Raw genomic sequence first — 22,044 nt, 5'->3', positions numbered from 1 at the left:
CTGATACTAATCTTTTTAAATTATATCTCTGATTGTAAAGTAGAAAGATATAATATTATATCTACTCACTCAAAATTACAATTAAGGCAGGTCAAAAGTACAAAAGAAAGACTTTTACAACTTGGTGATAAAGTTCTGTCTCTCTTGCCAAGACTTCAAAATCCTAGTTAGGTTAGATATTAACTGTCCTTACAAAGTTAAAATGAAACTGATTTTGGAAATATTTGGACTATTCAGTGGAAATATAAAGTGCTCATTGGACTATTGTCAATTTTGGAACTAGTGGGAATTATTCAAATAAGTTCTTAATGACACCATTTTGACACATCAGGATTGTTGGCAAACAAGTACATTCTTGCATCTAAAAATTATTCTGAACATTTCATTCTTTGGGCCTTAATATGATTATTTTGGATTCAGTTCATAATTATATGTCAGTCTTAGATGTTCTTTTTATTACACTGATAATTAAATTCTTTGCTAAGTTTTACAAAACTTTTCAGTTTTTCTTCCTTCTATGACTTAGTTTATGACAGTTACTGATACAGGTGACAACCCTCTATCCATCATGACTTAGTCCTCATATCTTATGAAATCACACATGTATGCATGTGAACTGTGGATTATAATCCATGAAAGTTACAAACAGTCCATGCAAGAGGATATTCATGTAGAATAAAAGATTGTGAACTAAACTGGAAAGCAACAAAATACCGCTCTTACAACTCTACTTGAAAACCACGTCTTCATGATTGTGACATGATAAATACAATGAACTGCTCTTCTTTTTGGTATTTATAAACTTTTTATTTTAAAAGGAATTTACTCGACTTGTACTCTCTGTAATTCCACAAACCCCTGGTTTCGTACATGTGCACCGAGTTGCCAGTGGCTTTCCATTTCCACCAACACTAACTCAAACTCGGCTATGCTAATTCTTTGATCCTCAGTAGCCATAGAGCTATTAATTGTATTGAAACTGCTTTGTGCTGCCAGGAAAAGTTTGGAATAGACAAGTATTCCAAAATGCAGCCATAACGATATACCTTTACCAGCACACTGGTTCCGACACTTCCACTGGGTGTAGCTGTAATAGTCAATGTGGTTGCGAATCATACCACACTCAGACCAAAGGCTGTTGCCGTATCGATTCCACAAATAGCATGTTACACATTTTAAGTTTACCAGTTCGATCTTCAAAATTCACAATCTCATCTGGGTCAATGTCAGCAACAATGTGGCTGGTAAACGTAGCCAAATCTCAGTCAAATCTACCTTGGTGGAAAATCTGCTCAGATTTTCATCAATACAACATCTGAGTAAATATTAGCATACATTTTGAATAATGTTAGACAAACTTAAACGTAATTTCAATACACATTTGATGGTATGGTGAATTCTCAAGTGCATACAAGTCTTTAACAACAACATGACCATATATTGCCCCATCTGACAATGATGTCTGTCAGTCTGGGCTATCACCATGGGCTAAATAATTAACAATTTTAGAAGGTGGTACAAGCCAATACAAGTCAAAATATAAAATATGTTTGGCTCTTAGTATGTATGTTACCCAATGCATTTTAGGTCCCGTTGTCAAATCTAGGTTAACAATGCCATTTTGTGTTATTTGTGGAATCCTCGACGCATGTTCCCCCGCATTAAGACACCTAAAAGATATTTGATTTTACCACTGCTAACAGCACTGAAATCTCTTCGACGAATGGAAATATCCCACTGAACTTTTGCATTTACTGGTACTGGTATATGAAGGAAAATCTTTCTCTAATTACAAATTCCATGAAAAATTTTGTTTCAGTTTGTTTGCTCTATCACGATCACAAACTGTAATTGCTTCAACCCTGGATCTTACTTCATCAACATATGTATTTCCTCAACAGTGTTAACGTTACAGGGTGTTTATATTGACATATATCATTGTCGGAGTGCACAATAATACTCACTAACTGATCCACAAAGTCGGCAAGGCTAGTTATGTGAATGAACTCGGATGCCGCATTTAAGACACCTATACCAACATGTCATGCGAACAAATGTAATTTACAGTATACATAATGGCAAGTTCTGCTTAATAGTTAACATTTTCCAAGGCCAACACATCTAGAGTCATTATATACCAATGGCACTGAACCTTATATATTTATAAATTGTATTCTAACAGAAATAATCATCTCTGTTTTCATAAAAGTCATTATTTATGTTTATAATTGTTACGAGTATTTTGAAGACCATACGTATATGCTGGCAAGCTTTCTCACATACCCACATTGGCCTAGCCTGTGACTTGAACCGATGCAAATGTGACATGGCAGTGATCAGTAAAGGTGACCCCTTTAGACCAGTTAGGCACCTCCAGGGCCCCTAATTTGTTTTTTTTTGGAATGATGGTGTACGTATTATCAGGTGTATGTGCTCCTCCGCATATACATATGGTCTTCAAAATACTCGCAGTGGACAGTATTTGATTGTATGGCCATTTGCTGTAAAATACACCACTGTGAAAGTAATTTGCAAACCTGTGGTAGTGCATTTTACAAAATATTTTACACCAGTCTGCATCAACCAAGGATAAATGTCAAATATAAGTGTGTGTCTTAACATAATTTTTTTAAATTCAGTATCTGATCAAATCACGGAGTGCTGATTAATATGATCACAAAGTATTATACGAAAACATAAATGACCACCGCTTGTACAATTACATCTGATGTTCTTAAAGCTCTGCTTGTATATTGCCACTATAGCATTTCTCTTTGCATGTGAATGCCTTTCCACAAAACTTATAACACTGCATCATTTGCTTACATTCTTCATTATCGAAAAAAGTCTCATATTATTCATGTAAATGTGCTGTTCGTAATTCAATATATTAATGCTAAAGACATCTGTCTCTAATTATTTCATTCTTGATGATCATCACTCTTAGGCTACTATATTTACTTAATGTTTTCAATGTCACCACTATCATCATCATTGCAGCTTTTTTTTTCATTTTTGCGTTCTCTAAATGCTAACTACTTCAGTTCTTTCCTATACAATATCAAAGGACTTTCCAGGATTTCTTTCTTCTCCCAAGTCTAGTCTACCGGTACATCATTGCTACTCCAACACGATTTCTAAGTTTAATAAATTATCAATATGTCCAGGCTTTGTCTAAAACAAGTCTCTGACTAAACTTTATGATACATTTATGTGAAACAGTAATTGAATATTTACCTGTAACATTGTGCATAATTCACTAATCTGGTAAAATGAAACCACAATTTGATATGTCAATACATTCTTTCAAGATACTATAATATCAATCTGTGACTTTTTTGCCATTTATATATAGTGCAGTAATTGTCTAATATAAAAACTACATCTGCTGCAGTTTGCAGAAAATAATTTCAAACTATCTCTGCCACAGAAAATAAAATCATTTTAGTCGTGATCAATATTCCTATTTCTGCAGTTACACAAGATTTTGTAGTATAGCCACAATCAATAATATATGCCTGATTGAAAACTTCAGCTTTGTGTGTAATGCAGAAGGGTCACTTTCTTTACTACACATGCATTAATGTATATCAGGGTCATAATGTAAATTGCTTATACAAGTAAAGTCATGAAAGTTTTTTTTTTCCATCTTCTTCTGAATAAGACCTTGCCAGACCCTTTGCATGTGTATCTGGGCTCAACTGATCTACTTTTTTTATTTGGTTCATGAGTCAATGACTGGTGGTAAGACTAATGAAACCACAAATTTACATAGGAAAAGCACAGATGTAAAGGAATAGAACCTTCCGATTGGATTGATGAGAAAGAAAACATAACCAAGACTGAAAGAAAGAAATTTGAAAGAGCATGTCAATTTGTTTTCAAAAAATAAAAAGCCTTTTCTTTTTTCAAAAATCACCATATTTAATAATAAAAAAGCTTACCTACCTCAAAACCATAAAACAAACATGCAATGTTTTAAACATAAACATGTTTACAAGGTTGACAAGTCTGGTTGTAAGTTGTGTATCAAGATTAATATAGCAGTTGCCGAGGGACACAACATGATGCACGATGGAGAAAAGACAATACCAAAACAAAAAAAGAGGTGTTAATAGCAAAAGCTCACTTGGCTTTACAGCCTAGTTAAGTAAAACAAGAGCTCATTCAAACAATGATACTCCGCTGGCCGAAATGAATTTCCAGGAACCAACGACTGTTTCTTTCTGTTAACTGATGGTGTGGAAACTATCTCTAATATTCTGGAGGAAAATAACAGTTTTCAAAATGGCCACCATAAGAACCATAATGGATGCAAGATTGGGGCCATTTTTTTTATGTGACGTTTTCTGGTGAAAACCCTATGTCAATATGACCATTCATTTAGGAAGAGTAGAGATACAATGTTTTTCAAGATAGTAGCTATCATACTGTCTGTGCAGATTGGCATCATTAAAGACCAACGTTAAGTCATAGGGCTTGAACTTAGGTAACAAGACCAGGTAAAACCAAACAAGCATTCAAGTCTTCCAAAGTATAAATTTACTTAAATAAAATATAAAATCAAACAATGTGAGAGAATTAAAAATAACTTAAAATGTTATGATGGCTGCCATAGTGGCTATTGTGGATGTCCCCTCCACAATGTTTCAGTTTATGACCATTAAAAGCCTTTTGGTTAAAGCCAAATGTCTATATCACTATCCATTCAGAAGAATGCAAAAAAAAAATTATAGATGGCTACAGTGGTAGCCATGCTGACTGGGAGATTGGAACCATTGTCATTTACTTTCATATAGGCTTGATAATAAATCATCTGGTGCAAACCCACATGTCAATATGATTTTCCATTCATGAGATGACATTAACAATATTTATATCATGGCTGCCATAACATTCACATCTAATGTCACATCTGCACCACAAACAAAATAAACAAGTTGTTTGGTTGCTTTCACCAACTCTTGCTAAATGTGACCTATTTTTACCAGTGATGAATGAAAATGTATATACATGTGATGATTAGTGTAATGAATTTTTTAAATGCAAATAAATATGCATTGATGTTCAATAATCTGTTGCTTTGACCAACTCTTGCTAATAATTGGTTCAGTTAATAAATATAAAAATAAAAATGTTTTATATTTCAACAGGCAACAGACTATCCAAGATCTCAGAAAGTCAGCTTAATTTAAAAAAAGAACATAAATTACCAAACCTGAAATGTAGGTCACGGTTCTACATATTTTTTGAAAATGGGTAAAACAAACTGTTAAAATAAATAATCAGATTTCATGACTGTATAACAAAAATTGTAAGGAAATATTAACTAAAGGCATAGTGATATATGTAGTCATGGGAGGATGAGACCAGGTCTTTGTGACTAACTTTGTCAGTTGATTACTCTACAACAAGTCTTAATAAAATTGTTTGTGTCACCACTGTCAAACAAGAGGTTGCGAGTTTCATATATATATAAAAAATTTGATATTTTATCTCCAAACTTTGTTTTAAGCATCCATATCTGGGAATTACATCCCAAATAGTCCAAAAATTCTAACTCAAGTCCAATGGGTATCAAGTATTTCAAATTAATTCCAGTAGTATTTCAAAAGAAATTCGATATTGAATGCACTGATGTGCCAGAAGTCAGGAATATTGTGTATGTGCTGACAGTCTCGATGTAGCATAACAATATAATCAAACATATCCTTGAATAAATTCACAATGATTCCAAGATAGTAATTAAGTCCTAAAATCAAAGAGCACTTTGTAATTACAATCAATAATTGAAATAAATAAATGAAATCTTCACAAAATATAATTGAACACAACTGACTCCTCTAGACTGATGTTAAAATATGGAATGAATCATTCTGAAGTAAACAATATATATATATATATATATATATATATATATATATATATATATATATATATATATATATATATATATATATATATATATATATATATATATATATATATATATATATATATAACAATAGCCAAGACACAATAACATAACCTGGATGAGGGCCAAACGTTCATTTTCCCATTAAATTCACAATAATAATAATAATAATAATAATAATACTAATAATAATGAGGACTTTGTATAGCGCCTAATCTTTAGTAGCACTAAGCGCTTTACAACATTAGACAAAACCTACAAGATACAAAACATATATAATGATATGATTACAAACACAAACACCATGAAATTAGAAAACATAAAAAACATGCTGAGAATATTTAAGATAGGAAATCTTATTAGGATTTTAAGTTTGTTCTTGCAGTCGAAATAAGTGAGTTTTGAGAGCACTCTTGAATGGGATCACTGTGTCTTTGTGTCTAAGTTCAGTAGGCAATTCATTCCACATTTCCTGGCCCTGGTATGCAAAAGAACGCTGTCCATATGACTTTGTTTTCATAGTAGGAATAATGAGTATACTACTGTCAGTAGAGGAGCATTAGTATCTTCCTAGTGTGGAAACGTAGAACAGAGAACAAATTTTATGTTTGATTCTGGATCAAATGGATAGCCAGTGTAGGGTACAGAGCAGCGGGGAGGTGTGCTTTGATCGTGGTACTCTAAGTATGATCCGAGCAGCTGTGTTTTGAACTTGTTGAAGTTTCTGGAGTAGATATTGAGATGAAGCAGACAGAACTGAGTTAAAATAGTACAGTCTTGAAAGTACTAATGAACACACAAGTGTTTTAGTGGCATCAACTGAAAGATATCTGTGAATGGAGCTGATGCGTCTCAGCTCAAGATATGCAGCCTTGCATATGTTCATGACGTGTTGGTGCAATGTAAGAGTGCTGTCCAGAGTAACACCTAGGTTTCGTACTGATTTTGTGGATTTAATGTTGGTGTTGCTGATACGTATTGTTTGAGGTAAAGGATGTGAATGAAAAAGTATTTGTGTTGTAATCAGAATGGCGTCAGTTTTATCATCATTCATTTGCAGCTTGTTACATGTCATCCATGATTTCACATCAGAATTGCACCTCTCTACACCTTGGATGGTAGAATCAACTTCAGTTGGGTGGCTAGATTTCGTATCGTTGGGTTGTCATCAGCGTACAATTGGTGAGACACTGGATGATGATCTATCACACTTGAGAGTGGCAGAGTATATAGAATGAAGAGAACAGGTCCAAGAACAGACCCCTGTGGAACACCACAACATAGATCAGCGGGGCTTGAGTGTATTCCATTTGCAGACAGAATTTGTGTCCTGTTGACCAAGTAGGACATGAACCACAGTAAGGCTGTATCATGAATGTCAAATACATGCTGGAGAGGGTGAAATAATAGATCATGGTCATTGTGTCAAATGCTGAAGACAAATCAAGGAGGGTGAGGACTGTAATATTTCCTTTATCCAAAGCAGAGATAATGTCATTATCTACTTTTAGAAGAGTAGTTTGAATACTGTGGCAGGGGCGATATGCAAATTGTACATTGCTAAAAAGACTGTTTGAATTCAGATGAGATACAAACTGGGATAGAACAACCTTTTCTAAGATCTTTTTTATATGAATGGGAGATTAGAAACTGGGTGGTAGTTCTTTAAATCATTATGGTCGAGTGTTGGTTTCTTCAGCAAATGACTGTGGTGCACTCTTCATCAGGATTGTACGTACAAAATCCATAGAGACAGGTTCAAATGTTACTAATGGTTGCCGATCAAATTCTGTATCCCAACTGTATGGTGACAAGTCAACTCAAACTGTGGTGTCAAGCTTGTCTTTAATGGTTTCTACTTTGTCATGGAAGAAATTTGCAAACTTGTCTGGAAGGTCGACTGGAGAGAAGGTAGTTGGAAGTGGTGTAGATTCTTTCCTTGACATTAGCTTGTTAGTAATCTTGAAGAGCTCTTTGCAGCTGGAACTTTCCATGATCTTAGCAGTGTAGTGGGCTGATTTCGCTGCATGGACTATATTTGTGACATTCTTCGTAGCAGCTTCATAGATCTGCTTATGAATAGTGAGTGGTGGAAAGCCAAAGCCTTTCAGCTTTACGGCGGTCTCTTTTAGCAGTGCGAAGCTGGTCCCTAACACTGTTATGCCATGGAGAACACTTTTGAATTGATACTCTGCACTTGGCAGCTGGGGCATGCTTGTAGAGCAATGAATTCTGGCAGTTGTCGAGTTGTTCTGCTGTAGGAGGTAAGCAAAGTTTTAGGTTTGCGTGTATGTCATGCATTAGTTTGCAAGGTTGCTTCCAGAACATTCTTTATTTAAAAAGGAAACAGACCCTTAACTCAATATCTGTAAACATGTTTATCTCCAAGTGATAATTATCGTAATATATAAACTAAAATCGCAAACAAGACTTAGGAATGCAATATGTAGTTTACAACAACAAAAACACAACAAACGTTTCTGGCCAAATTTGAAAAACTGTCAGTAGTTACTGCATCACCCAAAGTCTGCCAAGCCATTTTATTTTGCAGCAAGAAGCCTCATTTTCCGTCACCAGACATCACGCTAGGCCTTTATTCCTACATCCTGAGTAGGAAAGATATTTTGCATGCCTTGATTTCAATTCCATATGATCCTGATATTATGCAAAGTATGTTTCATATGGCAATGTGACAGATGCCCCAGGCTATATTTTGTAAATGTTTTCATGGAAACATATGTAAATATAGCTGAAATTATACGACACTTTACTTTTTTCATTAGAAATGCAAAACCATTCTTAACTCCTTGAATGGCAATATCTTGCTTCTGACAAACAATCAAGCATGGTGGGTAGGAATAATCCACTAGATCATGTTCTGAGATACATGCTTTAAGTTTTGCTTTGTTATTACCAAACATTGTCCATGGGATGGGTGTCTGGAAGTAAGAGACACGAAGACATTCAGTCATAGAAAAAAGAAAGTGTCTTGGAAAGCATAAGTGGAAAGCTCTATATGTAAACCAGTGGGGAAAGAGAACAGACAAGCAAGTTATGGCGGAAGACCCAAATGAGCCTGGAGAGAGAGAAAATAGGAAAAGGACTACAGCAACGCTGACCTTTCACAAACAGTGAATTTGGATGCAGACACAAACAGGTTATGCCGGCATGCTGAGCAATGAGTTTTATTGTTAACTCGACTCTATGATCAAATTCGTTTTATCGGTATAACAGAATGGATAACTGCATTTCTTATAAATTTTGAAATTCTATTTCTAAGAGAAAGTATATCCAATGTCATGTTAAATTTCATACTGTTTATGTAATCGATTAAATTGTTATTTTTTAAATGGGGGGGGGGAGGGATTGTGTTGTCCTATTATATATCACTACTCAGATCTCTGTTATTCCATCCATTAATTTCATATTTGACATTTTTATTTACTCAATCTGGGCAATAACACCACGGTCAATCATCTCCTAGATAACAATAACCAACAAAAGTGCCATATAACAAGTGGGGCATTCTCTCTCAATCAATTAGTGTCTTTTATTCTTCTATGTGGGCCATTTACATGGTTTGGTCAAAGCAGTGAGTATGCATGTAGATAACCATCTTCAGTCTTTTAGTCCTAGTCACCCTGACTTTTGATACTTAAAATCCAAAAGGCATGCTGATCAAATTGTTTCATAACCAGAGACAGTGGGGGACCTAACTATATTCCTAACAAAATAAAGAACAAGCAGACTGGCATCTGTAAAACATGTGCACATATATTATTAAATGGTTGTTGTACAAAAACCGTAAGAAAAAACATTAAGGTTGCTATGCATTACTAGAAGGTACAGCTTACATGTTTCTAGTCCAGTGGTCTCAAACTGATGGCCAATGAAATTATTTCCTGCAGACCGCAATGACATATGGAATTTGTTGTTGTTGTTATAGGGTTTAATACCATTTTCAACGCAAGATAGGTTATACATGGCAGCCAGTATAAATGGTGGAGGAAGAACCTGGAAAACCCCAGAAAGAACCACCAACCCACGAGAAGCTACCAGCACGCTTTCTCACATACCCACACTAGCCGAGCCTGAGACTCATACCCACACAGACAGAGGTGAGATGGCTGAGATCCATAACAGTGAGCGTTTTAGACCACTCTGCCACTTTGGGCCCCACGGAATTTGTAAAATAATTAATAATGCATTTTTTTTTTACAGTCAGCCAGTTTAATACAGATTGGATTGTTACATCATTTGCTTCTTTCCAACATTTCAACTAGCTACTATTTTTTTATATGAACCATTTTTGACATGTCAAAACTTATTAATCTTTGAATTTCAATAAATGTCGAAACGCATTAATTTTTAAATTTAAATGCTTAAACTATCCAAGTTATATTTATTCCAAACGTCTGACATCATGTAGTTTTAAGTTCAGCTATGGCAATTATAAAATTAAAATTGTAAAAACAGCTCACTGGTTGAGGTTTTTGTCTCACATTTGTGATTCTAACAAATGAAAGGATGATGCTAATTAATGCAGCAGTATACTGATTAAAAACTACCAACACTTAATTATCATGTAAAAAATTCCAATTGCAACTACAGTAGCTTATCACTGGGAAAATATTTCAATATAAATTAACGAACAATCCCTCACCTTTTATTTGTGTTTTCAAAACAGGTGAATTGGAAGATCCAAACTGCACCTTTTCCTACTTGGACATACAAAAGAAAAATTCATAGTGCAGCATGCATTTCAGTTGTTTTTTTGATCTAAGTATTTTTTTCTCTCTTGCTGGGAGTATACTATGCAAAAATAAGAGCAACTCCTGAGTAACATTTAATATTCATGCACAAAATTCATTGTCATATTCCAGAAAATAACAACAACAAGAATCTCCCAACTATAACAACAAATACTACTTTTACTACAATAAAAATAACAAGAGTCCCTAGAATGGATTGATGTTTTCTGAGAAGGATTTCCAGGAATTTAATACAAAACCATTTTTTTTTGCTAAAGACTAAGTATATTGTTATGTATAATATATTAATTTTTTTAATGAGTATACACTGTTATGGGTCATTTTGTTGTTGTTGTGGGGTTTAATGCCATTTTGCAGCACACGATAGGCAATATATGGCGGCCAGTATTACTGGTGGAGGAAGAACCCGGGAAAACCCCGAAAAGAACCACCGACCCACGAGAAGCTATTGGCAAGCTTTCTCACATACCCACATTGGCTGAATCCAAGACTCGAACCGGCGCAGACAGAGGCGAGATGGCAGTGATCCGTAACGGAGAGCGCTTTAGACCACTCGGTGCCGGGATCATTTTGTAAGGAACATCTTAAATAGTAATTTTGTCCGTTATTGTGGGCTTTTACTTTAAGATAATGTAATTTTGTTTGTAAACATGTTAACATGGATGTGAATCCAGGACATTGGTATTCCCCTCTGAAAAACATGATCTACCTGCCCTTTTCTTAACAGCTTGCTAATATTTATGTAAACATACATGACCTTTCTTTGTTCTTTTTTTAAATGCAAATTTGATGGAAATTCTACTAAGATGACAGACTATTTCCCAAAAATGGTTTATTGCAACATAGCTCAAGAAAGAAGGTATATACATCATACATGTAATGTTGTTTAAATCAGAATTACTATTCCTATCTTTACATTTTTAGTGGAATTGGTCTTTCAGAATTGTTCAATTATTATCTGAGGAAATTTATTTATTTTAATTAATAGTAGTCATTGGAACTACAAATGTTTCATTGACTTTAGGATAAAATCATTTATTAAGGATTATTGTGAAATAATTCAAGGACATATTCTAGGTTACATCAATTTGAAACAGCAAGATCATTTGCAAATTCAAGACCATTCACATATCAGAACATGCAAGATTGAAATTTATTTGGAACACGACTGGAATTCATTTGGAACATTACACTTTTGGAAATGTGATAGAATTTATAGGACTTTTTGGGATCTAACTCACAATACTGTTAAGTTCATTTTATTAAAAGAAAATAAATTATCTGTTGAATTTTACAAAACTTGATGGCTTTTTTTCTTTTTACTTAGTTGAAGACCATAGAGATGTAACAAGACAACATGAAAAGTCTTTTAGTAAAATCTTGATGACAATATAACCATTCATGCTTATGGGGGGTAGTGACTGCAACATTTTAAAGACAGCCAATGTAACATCAATATTGGATCTACCAATGGCAACATTTGCACATAAAACCAGCTAGGTACGATACGTCTGCTGGTGAAAACCCTATGTTGATATAAGCATACATTTAGGAAAAGCAGAGATAACAACACTTTCAACATGGCCAGCATGGTAGTCATAGTGTGAGTCAGTTTGCATTGTTTTCATTCAGGACTAACTAGACATCAGAAGAACTCTTCTGACGAATACCCATCTCAAAATGACTTTCCATTGAAGAGTAGAGCAAGAATTTCCAAATGACCATTTGGGTCATCAGTTTAGCATCATTGTCATTTATGACCAACTAGACATCACAACAAGTCTTTCAGTTAAAACACCAGGCTGACATGACCATTAAATTGGTCACTGTGGTGGCCTGTGTGGCACCATTTTCATTAGACACCTTAAGATTTTAGTAAAATCTACATGTTAAAAAGAAATCCATTTAGCACAAGAAGTGATGACACAGTTCTCAAAATGGCCATTATGATAACCATATTGGATTTGTGAACAGCATCATTGTCACAAAACTATTTTCTATGGAGGAGTAATGATAAAAACGTTTAAGATCGATCAATGCTGTGACAGCTATAATGGAACTCAGATCAGCGCCCTTTTCATTTAAGACCAACTAGACATCATGAGAAGTCTTTTAGTTAAAACATTATATCACCATCCACTGAGAAGTAATGACAAGATTTTCAACTAGACGATATCCGTATGCTAAGACTTCTGGTGAAAACTGTTTTCATATTGGATGTCTGAACAGTAGCGTCTTCATTTAGGACCAACTAGATCATGAGATGAATGCGTGTATAAGAAAAGGTTCACTGCCATCCTCAATGTAGTTTAGGAGATTTGATAACAAATTAGCAGTAACAGACAAATGGATGGATAAAAAATTATGCATGATAGACAATCATATAACCTCTTCTGTTCTATGACAAGTAAAGCTAATAACAAGTTTTAATAGTGCCGAAAGTAGTGTAAACCATGCCAACCCACCCTTATCACCCATATGTAACATAGAAAATCTAAACAAAAGTTAAGCAGTATAGAGTTTTACCACGTGATCCACTGCTTTCCACTGAAGTAAATTAAATCTCCCATTCACTAAGGAAAACTGTCCTTTCTTTCTTATGATCTTTCTTTAGGTAATTTCCACTATCTGAATTGGAATCACCAATGTTTGCTCATCAATGACATATCTAGATGGGGCTAGCTGGGCAATTTCATGCTTGTTTTGAAGATGCAGTGTTCATTTGTCAGAATGATCATTCAACATTTGTTTAATTTGAAAATATGTGTCACACGTTAGGAGTTGATAATGGAAATTACTGAAATATATAATACACGATACCAGTGGACTCCATCATGGCAGGCCAATCATGTGACTATGTCAGTGCAACTCCAAACATAACTGTCACGCACCAGAAGCATGGTCAGCCAGGTACAACATATACATATAGTGGCCAAGTGAGCCAGTAATTATCCTGGATTATATTAATAATCACACATATAAGAAAAGTGTTGTTGTAGGGTTTACTGCCATTTTTCAGCACACGATAGGTTATACATGGCGGCCGGTATTAATGGTGTTAAAGAACAGCTGAAGGATTTAATGCAATGGATTAAAAGTTTGTGTAATGATGCTTTTAAAGGTGAGGTGAAAAACAAAAGTGCATGCAATCGGTCATTATATCATTATGCATCTTAATCTCCTTCTCTATTACAGTTATGATCTAACATCTAATAAGCAAAACAAATTTCATTTATCTACTCAAAGGAGGCCCACACTAAGCTTCAGAATCTGTAAACATTGGATCACGTGCAATTTTGGGTCAAAATTCTATTTTGTATCAACAAAGAACAATCGTACATTTATTAACAAAATTGATATTCATAAAGTATACAAAAATATCTCACATTTAGACTCGAAATGCACACACAAATGTGATTTTTAAATGGCAACGTGAAGACCGACTTCATGACCTTCTTGAACCTGTAACCCAGAAAAGATGGAAAAGTGTACCTTAAAACAAAACTATTTTAATCCAAGTTTACAATTTTGCAAGAAGTTGTCCCACACGTACAAAATCGTCTGCTACCCAATAACTCTACTTGCCACTAGAACATAAATTGTCAACAAATTCCGTGGCATATAGTCTGTTTCTAAATTATGTAGTAATTTTTCCCCATCAACAAGACGTTGTAATCACATTACATCATATTCATTATTGTTTCTCTTCCACATAATAGCTTATTTTTCATAACATATTGAACTTTACTAACCTTTTTATAAGACTGGTTTAGTTTGTTTAATATCTCTTGCCATTTAATGGCAATTTTACGTTGAATTTTGTAAAACAAGCTGTAAACCTGACCTAATTACTTGACTGAACTGCTGATAGAAACAGTCCAAAGAAATATATTTCATTTCTGTAGCTCGATGGATAAACATTACATCTTTTAAAAGCTATGCGCAGAATAGGCCGACATATCGCGAGTCAGGAAAACGGGGGTGGTATCCTCTGTGTCCAAAAACTAATATTATTTTGAACAGAATATTCTGGTGACAATTGCATCTTTTAAAATGGTAAGCATTTATGTTTTTTATTTTTGTCAATCGCTCGAATTCGGTATGCGTTTTGCTTCAATATTGGAAACGAAACCCTTAGGTGCGCAGAACTGCCCGACATCAATGTATATACTGTGCTGTATAAAAAAAAAGTTTAAAAGGAGATAAACTTGTACTTGGGGAGGGAATTATGTCTTGTCTTTTATTTTTAAGAGGTGGGAGGTGGGTGTTGTCCTGGGGGTATTTTATCTGAACACGATATTCTTTATAGGTAATCGTCGTGCATGTCCAAATAGTCAGTCGTATATAAGTAAACTACCCTAAGCAACGATACGAGACACACCCCACCCCGATAATGGTGTGGCATTGTGTAGTATCTCCAGCACCTAAATTGCAGGACATTAAATCAAAAGCCAATCTTTAATTTACAGTATGCACTATATCTAAGTCTAAGAATGATGCTAGACACTGCGAGGTATTTTTGGCCCAGTTTGCAACGGGAGTTATTCACGGAATAAACAAGCAATAGTCACATTCTGTCAAATTGCATGATCAACCAACCTCTTCCATACTTTGGAATATTCTTATTACTGGCTAAACTGCTAGATCCCTCTTACGTCTACAAATCACTGCATTACATTTGCGGAAATTACAATACGCTTTCTGTAAAGCAACTACAAACGCGCGATTATTTTCGAAAATATAGAGACGTCTTTTCCGGAAGCTGACTAGGCCTATATATAAGCATGTGCATTACGCTCGAAGGTATCACTTCTAAGCTAAACAAACTATTTAGCTAATATGTGGGGCTATGGTATTTCATTATATATGCTAACGGTGCAATATGCAAAATGATGATGATCAAAAATTAACTTAAAATCTATTTTAGTGATATAAACATACACGCTACCAACAAAGATATACGTAATATACATGATATCGCCGAAAGGTTGCACCGCGAATATATATAAAAAATTTAAACTTTAAATATCTAAGCATCCTTTTATATAAAGTTGACTTAAAAATAAGTTTTAACCTTATTGCTATGTCCTTTATCTATATCAAGTGTCCAATGCAGTTTTATTTTAACAGAAACAGTTGAAAATCTTGTCTGACTTTTGCGGGACGCGAGATATATCCTCTAGGTGACCGAGATCTCCTAAAGGTTGCTCGTATGTCTACCAAAGGTCGCATTTTGGCTAATATATATATATATATATATATATATATATATATATATATATATATATATATATATATATATATATATATATATATATATATATATATATATATATGAGTGTGTGTTTGTGTGTGTATGTGAAGAGATATAAACACTTTAGCTTACATGTACTAATACATTAATACAACCATGCGTAGCGTCTTAAAAACGTTTTATTATATATATGTTTCTTTATAAAATGCTATTTTTGTAGTGATCTGAATCATCAACACCAAAATATGAGTAATACTCACCATCTAAAGTATGTTCTTATCATCTCAGTACTTGTCTGTGCAATGTAACATCTACCAACCCATATATCCAAATATCCATGAATGCACTTACTTTCATGTATATAATTCACCAGTCAATTAAATAAACTACTGTGTACGCCTGTCACAATCATGGATAAGATTTGCAATTTTGGATCGCACTTATTTTATGTAATCAAGAATATATTTAGATAGTGGAGAACATTACTCGATGGGCCAAGCTTGTTTTTAAGTTGAAACATTTATAACTCGTTATTTAGTTGACTTCTTTGAAAACGAGTTAATATACATGATAATTTTATCAATGCATCTTTCTTTGAATAAAATATAAGCTATGGTTGCCTTGAATGTTTCGTTTGCATGATGTACGTTGTTCCCAAGCATATGAATTGTACTTACTGGTCTAGAACATAATGTCTTTATTGAATAACTATATCGTTTATACACATTTATTGTTGTGTTGATACGTCGTAATGTCATATAAATACTTGTTTAGGTTGATACATCCTATACATGGTCAGTCGGAATTTGCTATATAGATACATCGAACTAAAGGTCATACATATGTTTAGTACTGTTTATACTTTATAATTATGGACGTACATACATTATTGTTATGATAAATCACGATAATTGTCATAAGGAGTTTGTTGTGCTGATACAACCGAAAAATTATCATACACTGTTTTGTTATGTTGATGCACCAAAATGATGACAATACGTAATTTGTTGTGTTGATGCTTGAACATATTAGCCAGTTTGCTGTGCTGATGCATGACATTAATGGTCATACGGAGTTCATTTTGTTGTTTTACTACACCCGAATAATGGTCATACAAACGTTTTAGTTGTGTTTATAGATAAGAATAATGATCATTCATAGCTTGTTGCCTTGATAAATCAAAATAAGGATTGTAAAGAGGGTCTTGTGTTAATGTATCAAACTAATGGTCACACAGTGTTTTATATTGTGTTGAAACATCAAACTAATTGTCACACAGTTTTGTGTTCTGTTCATACTTCATAATACTTGAAGCACAGATTTTGATGTGTCGATGCAACATAATATTTGTCATACCGAGTTGATTGTGTTGATACATTAAAATAATGGTCACACAAATGTTTGTGTTGTCTTATTACATTAAAATAATGATCATACATATTGTTGTCTTGTGTTTATATAACAAAAGTGATGGTCACACCGACTTTTGATTTGTGCTGATACATTAGAGAAATGATCATATCATAGCTTTGCTGTTTAAATGCATACAAATAATAGTCATACATATTTTTGTTGTCTTGATAGACCAAAATAATGGGCATTTTTAGTGTTGATACATCCAATTATGGTCATACAGTATTTCTTGTTTTGACACATAATTATGGTCATACTGATATTTTTGTGGTGAAACATCATAATTTTGGTCACAGAGAGTTTATACTGTGCTGTGACACCATATTAATTGCTATATTGAGTTTTTTATGTAGATTCATCCTAATTAAAATGACACACAGTTTGTTGTGGCAATACATCATACTAATTTTTATACAGAATGCTTTTATATAGATATATCCGAATAATGGTCACACATTGCCTGTTGTGTTAATACATCATAATAATGGTCATACATAGTTTTTGCTGTGTTCAAATATTAGAATATTTGACCTATAGTGTGTATTGTGTTGATACATCAAGGTAATGGTCACACCGAGTTGAATATTGAGTTTATGCATCATAATAAATGGGAAACATATTTTCTTGTGTTGATTTAGCAGAATTATAATCATAGAGAATTTGCTGTGTTGACAATCAGAATACTGGTCCTAGTGAGTTAGATGTATTGATACATCAGGATAATTGCCAAACTTAGTTTGTTCTATTGATGGTTATTCTTCATGAATGGGATGCTTCTTGTTCAGGACACGGTTGCTTGTTCTTCGTGACTGGATTTATTTTCTTACTGACATGTTATTTCGTTCTTCGTGACTAGGTTATTTTGTTTTTTTCCTGAATGGGTTGCTTGTTCTTCCTGACTAGATTATTTCTTCTACCTGACTGGGTGTGCGTTTACATAGTTTTAGACTTTTAAACCTATCTGAAATGGTCTGCTGGTGGACCTTTATGGTACCTTAATTGAGTGACAAACTTACAGTTTACTTAATTTCTAGATTTTATCATGACCCATAATTGATACAGTATAAGATCGTTTTGGATATTAGTTCACTAATCGTTGTGCAGTAATGCTTTGCTTGCTATGCGTTCTTGGGACATCTAAAAAATGATGTATTGGGACTTTAGCGCATCACAAACCACAAACAAAACGGATCTCCTTACTTGCTAAAACCGGCTTGAATTTAAGTGTCTTCAGCATATTGATTTTGATGTACTACACACCAGGCATTTAAACACCGATGATTGTGATATATTAACACATGTTTGCCTTGGCTAATAATTGACTTAGTTTCTTTGATAAGATCAAATACATCTCTCAGAAATAAATTACTGATTGTTAAAGTTATTGTTTAACTTTAAAGGTACCCTTATGACATTGGACGGATAAAATAACCTGTGCATTGCCACAATTTATATATATAAGTTTATAAATAATTATAATATATAACATTAAAAAAACATCAACACACGTAAGACAATTTCGGATCATATTATAAGACTTCAAAATATAAAATTAACACATTTGTGCAAATAGGCTTAAATAATAATATATGTTAAAACCTGGTGATTGTTCCAGAGCTCTTTATATTTTCAGCTCCTTTTGTGAAATAGTTGTCATTACTAACGATGCAGAATTGCATTACAAACCAAACGAACTATTAAATAAATGGGTCCAAATTTACTTGCATTGGCATTATTGCTCAGTGAGTTTCGATATTGTGGTCATAACTGTGTGTACTGTTGAATGTGTTTGTTCCCATACTGTAGACAACCGATATATGTCAAAAGACATAAATCAATTTAATCCACTCGCATCACTTTTGATACACCAGCGCCGTTATTGGAACATGCTTAGGTAGATCGAAAATTGATCCAAGCACGCAGATCCTTTTTGGCAGAGATCAGACATACGATACATTTTATGAGTTTTGTAACGTGTCGGGTGAGAACGTTCAAAGGTAAAGATATCGCAACATGTGGCCATTATAAGAACATAATGGTGCAACGTTGTATTTCACACAACATGACCAACACATATAGAGACAATATAACATAAAAATGTCTGGCTATGGTTATTACATGTGAAGATAAGGAATTAAATATGTGCCATTACAATATATAAAAATAAATGAAGATTTAATAGTATTTAGTAGTATTGATTTATTTATGTGTTTTATACATACAATACAAACTCATGATCATCTTCGTTATGTAAAGTAGCAGAACCATCTTATGAAGCACTCATTTAAAAAAAAATATCCTCAATTGTTGGTAGACAAGAAAAGAACATCGTCGATTCAATACTCGAGTAAAATGGATGAAGGCGACAGGTGACAGTCATTCGCAGTCATACATTTTTTCCAACAAAGCCGTCGCGTTTTGGTGCTAACTATCCTAAGCATAATTTTTACAAACACACTCAAATACTAAATTGGCTTGAATATGTTGAACCACTGCGACTGCAGGCATTCCTGAATGCTAAGAAATATATATATATATATATATATATATATATATATATATATATATATATATATATATATATATATATATATATATATATATATATATATATATATATATATAATTCTAGTATTTTGCAGTCTTCATGTTAGGATGTATTAAAATGTGTGAAGGTGTTGGCAAAAGAACATGCGCTTACAGGAGCATTTATATTTTAACGGTTTTGTACCTGTGCTTAGATCAAAAGTACTGCATGTTAGATGATGCTTAGTAGTTCAGATGGATCATTAATGTGCTTAAATATTAAATCCCCAGGACTTGTAGTGAATATAGAAAGTTTAATCTGTACAAATTAATTAAACTTTCATGGACCGTTGAAGTATTTGGTTCCTTCAAATGCGATACTAATGGTTTTACAAATCCGCCCTATCCTAATCGATATCGAAATAGGTTCATGTCTGCTTTCTCAAAATAGGCTTGAAATGCAATAAGCAACAAAAGAAAAATATTGTGTTAAACCAATCATGTTAAATGAACATATATATATGCATATAGTGCGCCTTATGTTGCGTTTGCCTCTTTAAAACAGGAGCTCGAATCGACAAACAAATCTGATAAATTTAGTACCGCTCGAAACCATCAATCAAACTATCATAGGTTATTATGTTAGTAATTTGACAAACCGGGATATATAAAGAACAACACAAATATATATATATATATATATATATATATACTATTATTTAAGGTGGGTCGTGGGCAGTTTTGTCGTCCTCAGACGGTTTCGTGGGCAGATAAAAGTTCGTGGGCAGATTTCCATCTGCCCACGAAGCACGTCGTCCTTTTCTGCACTCTTGCCACAAATATCAATAAAATAAATGCATATTTACGCTGCTGAATGTTAAATATTCGATACATATTCATCTGCAAAATAAATAATTGCCTTTTTACCTATTTATTTCCATTTTTTCATTAATGAATTGAATTGAATAGCACAACTTGAGTTACCTCCCTTTATGTACTAGTATATATTGCACCTTAAAAATAGATTGACCCGGAAGTAGTATGTTTCAAATTTACTGCCCATGATGACGGGGGTCGTTACAAAGAAAATCAAGGGATGGGGTTCTAACCTGTAACAATATAATATGTTAATAGTGTTACAGGTTAGAACCCAAATCTGTTGATTTTCTTTGTAACGAGCCAATGTGCCCGTGATTATTATTGTGAGAGATCAAAACTGCCCGGGAACCAGGATGTGGAGTGAATAATCTGCCAATGTCGCCAACAAGCACCATACATATATACTATTTATTCTGATATCTAAGAAGTTTTCAATAATGCTAATTAGTAACATTATAATGAGTGAGCTGTTATATGTCTTTCGAAATACCTCTATTCACTATTGCTGGTCTTGAGCCCAAACTAAGAGGATTGTGACTGTCATTAGAAATACAAGTGATACCATTTATTTAAATCCAGGCTTAGTAAGTTCATAACTTCACTTAAGTTCATATTATATGCTGCTGCATTTTCTTCTCTCAATCTACCATTAGCAACGACAACAAAAGAAAAATGGTGTTTACTCAGAATTTGTTCCTATATTTATCAAAAAATTTGTTTTGGAACAGATATTTTGTTGGAAAAGCTGAAAGAATAAAATTGGGGGAAAATCATGATGGTATAATAATACAATTGTTTACTTATAATAAAAGAATACTAGATTTAGTGTACAACATCCTTGCAATAATTAAATGGCATTGTGAATATGCAGAACCCCAATTCTTTAATGTACATGTACTGTTTAAGGTACAAAACTGTTTTGCATACTTCATAACTTATTTCTCTAATAGTGCAAATAATAGGAGACAGAAGACATTTAGAAAGAATTAATTTGTCAAAATAAGTTAAATATCAAGATTAGTTTAATGGACGTTTGAAAATTTACTATTAAAGTAAAATTGCCTATTTTTGAGAGAAAAATCCTAATAGTAATACACGTAATTTTATTTAAATTAGCAGTAATGTAGAGGATGCTGATTTATTTATGAAATATACCATATACGTGTGTTTCATGTTCATTACTCCAAAGTAAAATACCCAAGAACCACCTCAAAAAATCAGTAATGACATATTCACGTAAAACACAAAACACAATTCTAAAAAAAGTGATGGAGATGCAGTTATCA

The sequence above is a fragment of the Sinohyriopsis cumingii genome, chromosome 10 (assembly GCF_028554795.1).
Source record: "Sinohyriopsis cumingii isolate HCF-2022 chromosome 10, ASM2855479v2, whole genome shotgun sequence".
Lineage (NCBI taxonomy): Eukaryota > Metazoa > Mollusca > Bivalvia > Unionida > Unionidae > Sinohyriopsis > Sinohyriopsis cumingii.
The sequence above is the reverse complement of the archived record's forward strand: the minus strand, read 5'-3'. Positions refer to the sequence as shown.